The sequence below is a fragment of the Trachurus japonicus genome, chromosome 17 (assembly GCF_045865225.1).
Source record: "Trachurus japonicus isolate A0001 chromosome 17, Traja_1.0".
Lineage (NCBI taxonomy): Eukaryota > Metazoa > Chordata > Actinopteri > Carangiformes > Carangidae > Trachurus > Trachurus japonicus.
In genome coordinates, this window is record NC_140923.1 from 16,194,305 (window position 1) to 16,202,920 (window position 8,616).

General features: G+C 37.9%; 2 long non-coding RNA genes across 2 annotated transcripts; both read right to left on the minus strand.

Moving 5' to 3' along the window:
• LOC146970388 (uncharacterized) lies at positions 1 to 721 on the minus strand. The gene is made up of 3 exons (XR_015038137.1): positions 627 to 721; positions 330 to 410; positions 1 to 230 (listed from the first exon to the last, which is right to left on the minus strand). It is a non-coding gene; the product is annotated as an uncharacterized LOC146970388 (long non-coding RNA).
• An 882-nt stretch (positions 722 to 1,603) lies between these two features.
• Positions 1,604 to 2,771, minus strand: LOC146970389 (uncharacterized). Its single transcript, XR_015038136.1, has 3 exons — positions 2,449 to 2,771; positions 2,249 to 2,326; positions 1,604 to 2,128 (listed from the first exon to the last, which is right to left on the minus strand). It is a non-coding gene; the product is annotated as an uncharacterized LOC146970389 (long non-coding RNA).
• Positions 2,772 to 8,616: the final 5,845 nt, after the last annotated feature.

Sequence of the window (8,616 nt, forward strand, 5' to 3'; positions counted from 1 at the left end):
TCGGGGCACCAAGGTAGGCTACTTTTTAAACCTTTAGATTGCCTCAACAATTTAACAATTCTGGTAATTGAAAATCACACTGAAGATTAGAAACTATATGAAGCATTTTGCAGTTTTTTTCTTCTTCTTTTGTTGCAAGTGCAGATTAACAGCAGTGAGATGAAGCGCTCTGGTCCTCCAGTCTCTGGAAACATGGTGTATGGTGTGGAGCATCAGACCTGATCTTCTGTCTTCACCATGAAAAGAATCATAAAATAATGATGATTAAAGAGGAGTAATAAGATGATTTAACCATTTGTAAGATGTTGTAAATTTGTTGATTTGTTTACCACGGGACCAAATTGTCCTGGTCTTGGGCAATTTCTCAAGCATCTCTTACATCGGTACCAATGACGTTTCTCCACACAGACCTAAAAAAAACCAAAACATTATTTTACACAGAAAGTCTAGAAATTACTGCAACTCCACACGGCCCTTAAAACAATATGAAAGGCTCCACACAGACTGTGGATCTTCTTACCAGTTCAACAGACGGTACAGTGATAATAAGATGATTTAACCATTATTTCTAAGATGTTGTAAATGTGTTGATTTGCTATGTTTGCAAGAAAGAAGGAAAAGTTTACCGCAGAACCAGATTGTTTTGGATTTGGGCAATCTCCCGAGCATCCCTTACTACATTGGTTCCAAGAATGGTTCGTCACACAGATCTAAAAAACAAAACAAAACAAAACAAATGAAGACTTTTTTTACGCAGAAATTCTCTTTGTGGGCGGTGTTTAGCTCAGTTGGCACCCGCCCCATGTGTTGAGGCTAAGTCCTCACTGCCCCGGTTTGAATCCTTCGTCGAGCGGACTGTCATTCCCCCTCTCTCTGCCTCCCCATTTCCTGTCTCTCTCAACTGTCCTGTCCATTAAAGGCCAAAAAAAAATCTCTTTGTATGGAAATTACTGCAACTCCACACGGCCCTTAAAACAATATGAAAGGCTCCACTCAGACTGTGGATCTTCTTACCCGTCCAGTGTTTCTCTCTCTCCGTGCTGCATCAACAGGTGTGGGGACTGTGAGGAGCAGGAAAGCCTGCAGACACAACACCAACAGCAGCACAGTTCGGTCCATGGCTGATGTACTGAAGCCAACATCAGGCCTGTATTTATACACACACTTGACCCACAGTGGACAAAGGTGAAGCAACAACAGGATGCCAGTCCTGCTGCATTAATATCAGCAAGTCATGACTGCAAGATGCCAGTCATTCTTGGTAACGGCCTCGCAGATAATCAGTGCTGAAAATAAATGTTGAACTAAAGAAATGTTTCGTCTTTACACAATAATGATCCATAGATTCACAGAACACAAAGCAACACATGGGTATAACAAATATCTTAATTCCTTCACTTGTGGGTTTGTCTTTTGGTGTGTTAAAGGTTCAGTGTGTAAAGGTTTATTGGCAAAATCTGAATATACTACCCATGAATATATTAGTTTAAGTGTATAATCGCTATATTGTTTGGTTTCCGTAGCCTTATAATTCTTCTATATATACACATACAGTAGTACGGGTCTTGCTTTACACACAAGCAGTAATGGAAATTTGTGGATGTTTGTTTGTTTCAACCAATTTATTTTGTGCCCAACAAAACAAACAAAGTGAACTTGCTGTCAAAGAATTAAATCACTCCATCTTGTGTTCACATTATGCAGCTCTTGGATTATTTGTAAAACAAGACAATAAGCAATAGAACAGCCACCACTACAGCTACCACTTTCAAATCCAATATGATATATGAATTAATGTATCGAACATACACTATACACATTCTCAAATTCACAAATTCAGTACAACAAATTATATTTAACAACTAAATCGTCTCTTATCATGGAATAAACCCTGTACCATGAACATTACTGTGATACAAATGTACTGTGTACTGTGAATGTAAATGTGAACAGTGGTGTGTTAGAAACTATATGAAGCATTTTGCAGTTGTTTTCTTCTTCTTTTGTTGCAAGTGCAGATTAACAGCAGTGAGATGAAGCGCTCTGGTCCTCCAGTCTCTGGAAACATGGTGTATGGTGTGGAGCATCAGAGCTGATTGTACCAGGACTCAATGAGAAACTACTCCCCCTAGAGATGGACATGAAGAAATGAGGACATTGTCAGTGTTACAGTTACAGTATCAAGTTACAGTATCAAGTATCAGTATTGTTGTATTGCTATGTTTACAAGAAAGAAGGAAACGTTTACAATGGGACTATATTGTCCTGGTCTTGAGCGAGAGCAGCATTTCTGAGTTTGTTTCCATGATGTTTTCTCCACACAGACCTAAAAAAAAACAGAAGACTTCATTTTACACAGAAAATCTCTTTGTATGGAAATTACTGCAACTCCACACACAATCCTTAAAACAATATGAAAGGATCCACTCAGACTGTGGATCTTCTTACCAGTTCAAAAGACGGTACAGTGTTTCTCTGCCGCGTTGCATCAACAGGTGTGGGGACTGTGACGAGCAGGAAAGCCTGCAGACACAACACGAACAGCAGCACAGTTCGGTCCATGGCTGATGTACTGAAGCCAACATCAGGCCCGAATTTATACACACACTCGACCCACAGTGGACAAAGGTGAAGCAACAACAGGATGCCAGTTGTGCTGCATTAATATCAGCAAGTCATGACCGCAAGATGCTAGTCATTCTTGGTAACGGCCTTGCAGATAATCAGTGCTGATAATAAATGTTGAACTAAAGAAATGTTTCGTCTTTACACAATAATGATCCATAGATTCACAGAACACAAAGCAACACATGGGTATAACAAATATCTTAATTCCTTCACTTGTGGGTGTGTCTTTTGGTGTGTTAAAGGTTCAGTGTGTAAAGGTTTATTGGCAAAATCTGAATATACTACCCATGAATATATTAGTTTAAGTGTATAATCGCTATATTGTTTGGTTTTCGTAGCCTTATAATTCTTCTATATATACACATAGAGTCGTACCGGTCTTGCTTTAGAGAGTGTTGCCATCTTGCGCCATGTTTGTACGGCAGCCCGAATGGTAAATCCATCCAGCCAGAGAGCACATTTCACGTGCATAAATAAACCAACGAAGAGGCAGAAGGAAAGAAGAAGGAGTAGGAAACAGCAGACATATTGTAAAATGGTTTAAATCTTCACCTCATCGCTCCATGCCCCTGAAATACTCCCAGTCGTCCCGTGTTACACCCCAACTCAGTTCGTCCTAAGGGGCATACTGTAACAACGCACCACCAATGACCCCAAACAGACACTAAATAAAATAGGAAATGGTTTAATACATAATATAAGGCAGACACAAACTAAAACAAAAGAAAAGGTGAGGCCACTGTCACTTTGCCGACAGAAGGGGTGAGTGAGCGAGCGCTGCAAACCAGAATCTGAATGATAGATATCACAGTTTTACCCCCATATACACACTGGACCTTTAAGGTTAAAGGTCAGAAATTAGACATTAAAAGAACTGCACTCAATCATTTCAGTGTCAGAAATGGCAACGGGGCTTATGGTAGTAGGATATAAGTTACTCCATCAGGAGTGTGAATGGTTGTTTTGACAAATAAATGATAAAATCAAGTCAAATATTTGCATTGTGACACATTGCGGTTCTTTAGTTACTATTGGTTACAGATTACTTTCACATCTGGCTTCTTCAGGTTCACTCAACAGGATCCTGCTGAAGTTTCTATTGGACTTTGTGTATTTGCTTAAGATTTTGAATGCAGGACATTTCCCTTGTATTAACACATTTTTTATAGTGTGCTATTGTGACAAAAGTGTGATTCAACCACAGGCTGTTATTACAGAATATTTTAACCACAACAGATTTACAGATATCGAAGGATTAACTCGTTCTCTATCTTGTGTTATTAATGATTTATTAATTTTTTAAACTTTATTGATACTGGTTTCATATATTCACCTGTTTATCCTCATCTTTTTTTTTTATACTTGTTTTTATTTGCAATTTTCATCTTTACAAGATTAAAGTGTTGGCCAAATGCTTAAATGGAAATGTAACTCCTCAATCAGCACAATTGTGAACAGCTGCATAAACAAGAAACACAAGACACGGAAATGATGGAAAAAATTAAAACAACCATTCTAGGTTTGCATAATTTTTAATCAATAACACATTTTTGTGACATGTATAACATCTGTAGTGGTGCACATAATGTTGAACATAATGTGAGGCCTTTATTTTGCAGAGGGTTTCTCAAGCAGTCGCTGTTAGCAGCAATGCCAAGTGACAAGTCTCGTCAAAGTGCAGGGAAAGGAGACGATAACATGCTGTTTCTTGCTTGAACAGATGTTAAAGCTAGTGCAGTGTGTGTGTATGCATTGCAGCCATTACATTATGACTTTCCATTCATGAAGAAGCGGAGGAGTGCATCTATCTCTGCATTCACCTCATCCTCTGGTCTGGAGAAACAAGAGAGAGAATGGCAACAAAAAAAAGCAAGATGTTACACAGAAGAACAAATAATTTATCAGCTTCTTCTATCTACAACATGCAATAACTGTGGTAGATTTAGCAGAGAAATTATTGGCAAATTTTGCAACCATGGGTCCTCGATTTTAGAAACAAGAAAGCAGTTTCTTGTTTCTATCCAGCTAATGTAAAGTTTGGCAACTGTCACCAGCGAACTGGATCACCACTGGCCACTGAGCAAACGAAGCAGTTTGAAATGTGCTCTTGATATCTACATGTTGAAATCACCATATTAAGACTGTGGCTATGATAAGTACATTTTAGTCAGCAAGAAAAATAAACTTTTACCTGGGAGGAGTGGGTGGAGGTGGAGGGGGAGGGGGCTGCAACAGATACAGAGAGTAAAGAAAGAGCAGCTGATAAGACTCACAGCAGCAAACCACCATTGGTACAACTTCATTTCTTTGAGCAAATTAAAAAAAAGTTAGAATCTGACAATGATGATCCTTAAACGTCCATTGAACTCAAGAGTCTGTGAGATATGACCACTGTCTTGTAAGTTGGAAGTTTGCACTTACTAGTATTCCTAGTACTCCATACATTCCTGGTCTGGAGCCACCATAAGGGTTTCTATTTTTGTTCACCGGCGACTGAGCAGACTGAAAATTCAAACAGAACAAACATTTCAAGTTTAAGGCCTGCACAATGTAATTCTTTACCTTTGTGTCATAGAGCTATGTTGAGACATAAGTATAGGACTCTAGCTTAAGACAACATACAAGTTAAATTACATATAAATGAACTAGTAGTTCAATTATTAAGTATTTGATAAGTGTGGAATAAAGTATAGAGTCAATAGGTAACAAGAATGAGATCAGTGTTTGTTCCATATATTTTAAAACGCTGCTAAACATTATGCTGGTCAATTACATCTCAAAAGGCTTGTAAGTACACAGCGGTTATTATTTAAGTACAGGCAACAAAACAATATGTATTTTTTGTCCTCCCTTTTACCTACAGGTATGCACCTTGTATTTAATTGTGATAGCTATCACAAACTCTATGTACTAAATACTATTTACATAATTCACAGGCTGTTATGTGCAAGCATTACCACCAAGCTAATGGTAAAAAGAAAAAAAACAAGTAAAAAGAAAAAAATACAATTTAAATCAAGGGTGTTCTTACGGCACCCAAAGGTTCTTACAGCAGATCTTTTCACCAGACTTGGGGGGACTTGAGGATCTTTCATCACAGCGGCTGCATCGGTAGAAGAGAAGACGGCGAAGAGCAGGAAAACCTGCAGAGACAACAGGACCAGCAACAAACTTTTGCCCATGGCTGCTGAACTGAAGAGTTTGATGCAGCTGTGAAACACACATCTGCCTTTATATAACCACTGTTGACCAACCACTTTCATGTGCAGAATAATAAAGCAATTAAAGGGGTGTATGCCGATGCAAGATAATTCATCCACATGCAAATGCACTGTCTGAAATGGGTTTGTTTAACCTATTGCCTCTGGGGTTTTAACTGATATATCTGCTTCCTTCCCTTGCAGACCCTCCATGGACATTTTTTGATCCTATCAATGAAAATATGATTGGCATGTCAACACTGAATTGTATCGTTATATAACCTTTAGGCTTCTACTTACATAAACTTGATTATAATGAACATCTTGGTACATAAACTGAATTATGCCTAACCCCTTGCTTGCATAAAATTCAGTGGTATTCAACACACTTTTTTGTGATAGACAACACACAAAAAAATCTTCTATTGTATAATAAAAGAAAATAAAGTTGCAATGTCCTGGCAGCTTTCATAGCCTCCTGTTTGAACCTCCATGGGACCCTCTAGACAACAATCAGGGTGTCAGGATGGACATAAGAGCCCCTATTGGCAACCTCTTCTCATATGCATTATTATATAAAGCATATGGCAAACGATCAAAGAGATCAGTCTGGTCGAAGACGGTGGATAAGAATTAAAATAGTGTAATTTTGGGATTTAAAGACAAGAACAGAGCAGTAATGGCAACTGGTTAGTGATTTCAACACATTGCAGTTGAAATCAACACAACTGCATATGATAATTAACCAAAACCTCATCCTCCTCCTTTACAGATCCTGGTTGTTCACCACCACAGTTACTGCTATCATTATGTGTCCCTATGTGTATTTTCTTTTTTGGGACATCCCTTTCATAAAAAATAAAAACTGACTGACATTTCTTCAGTAATAATTATTAATCAGGTTGGATCGATCCATTGCAGTTTGGTTTTTATGTGCCTGGTTCATAAGGTGTCTGTTTCTGAATATCAATAAAGTTAAAACACATAAAGATTCAATTTCATACAGCTGCAATTTTGTTTGCATCTATTTGATCGTATGGTAGGAAATGGAATTGAAAGTTACTGCCCAACAACCGCTGTGAGGCACACCCGTGAAATGAAGCAACACCAGTATCACCAGTGCACACAGAAGGACTATATTTCGACATCAAGTTACAAGAAAGTTGATTGTAATCTTTCTGACTACATCTACCCTATCTGATAACATTTCTGAGAACTTGCCTTTGTCCCTTGCAGCACACAACAAATGGATTTCACAGCGGTCTTACACATAAGCATGTTGCACATTATAGTATGTGGCATGTTGTTGTTGTATTTAGTGTATGTCAGTGAGTGATGCCAGTGTGTATCTGCTGTGACAAAATGTTTTGAAGAGCCTCTATTCATGTGAAGGATGGAAAGCTACAATTTTTGAGCAGGTGACACCCACAAAAACACACACCAGATGAAACACAGTAAAATGACTACAACAGAGAGATGGAAACACAACTACAAAGAGACATAAATGAAACCAAAGGGCCACAAAATAACTACAGTTAATGTATCAAACCCTTTGACTTTAAACTTGATCAGATAGATACCATCAAATAATGTAAATGTATGTTTCTTTGATGTACAGTGGACTTACGGCTAAGATTAGATAATTCTGTTTCATGTTTATTTGTTCCTCCCCTAGGCTCCTGTCCTGAGTGTTTTTCTTATGTTATTTTATTAAACTGCATGTTTTATCTGACTTCATTTTTTCAATAGGGTTACGGTTAGGGTCAACCCATTTGGCACATGAGTGACAGCATGTCCTCTTTACTTCGTGGTATAAACACCAGACACTGTGGCAACTGGAAATACGTCAAACAAGCATGCACGTGATTGCTCACTATACAGTGTGCAAGTCTCAGTTTTGTGACAAACCCAGCGTGACAACACTTTGTCCTCATTACACCCTCAATGAAGACAAAATATCTAACTGTAACGTGGAATAAGGATAAATATAAAGAAAGATTTGCAGTATCTGCAAGTTGTTCAAACATGTTACAGGTGAAAAACTAGCTCTGGTCCTCTTTAATACCTCTTCATACCTTTTGTCCTCCCTCTAAAATTTGTAAATTCATTTTTCACAAGAAGTCATGCGAGAACTGCATGCAATATTTTCATTAAAAAAAATATTAGCTTAAGGAGAGGAAAGAAAATGATGCTAACATAGCTAATCATGAGGAAAAATAAAATAAAATGTATTAAATATAATTTTGAGAATGCCAATTTATAAATTGAGAACTTGTGCCATACAGTACCTTCATTAAAAAAAAATAGTTCTGACCTTGTGAATTGATTGGACGAGAGGAGATGGGACTTTTAACCACATGTATCACTCCGCTGCACAGGTGCTCATTCAGCTGGTTAATTAGCGCTACATTAACAGCCTAGATTGTAAGAAAGGTTGGAAAGATTTACACATTTGAAAAGAAGGAAAGAAGCCTGGATACATATCTCATATACATATTTGAGGTAACATGTGCAAACAAAATAAGTTTGAGAATGTGTAGGTCAGGAAAATGTTCGTGTATCTTGTAGTAGGCCTATGGAGTAGCGAGCTAAATAAATTATTAGGCTAAATAATAGGCTACTTCTCACTACTGTTTAGGCTACTATTGTAATATCACTTTTGTTTAAGGCCACTTGTGTGCAATAAATGTAGGCTATTATTTTTTCCTCTAAGAGCCTTTACACGCCGTTAAGCTGATAAGTTAAAACACGTCAGGTTTCATAACTCCCACGTCTGCTCCATAGCTGT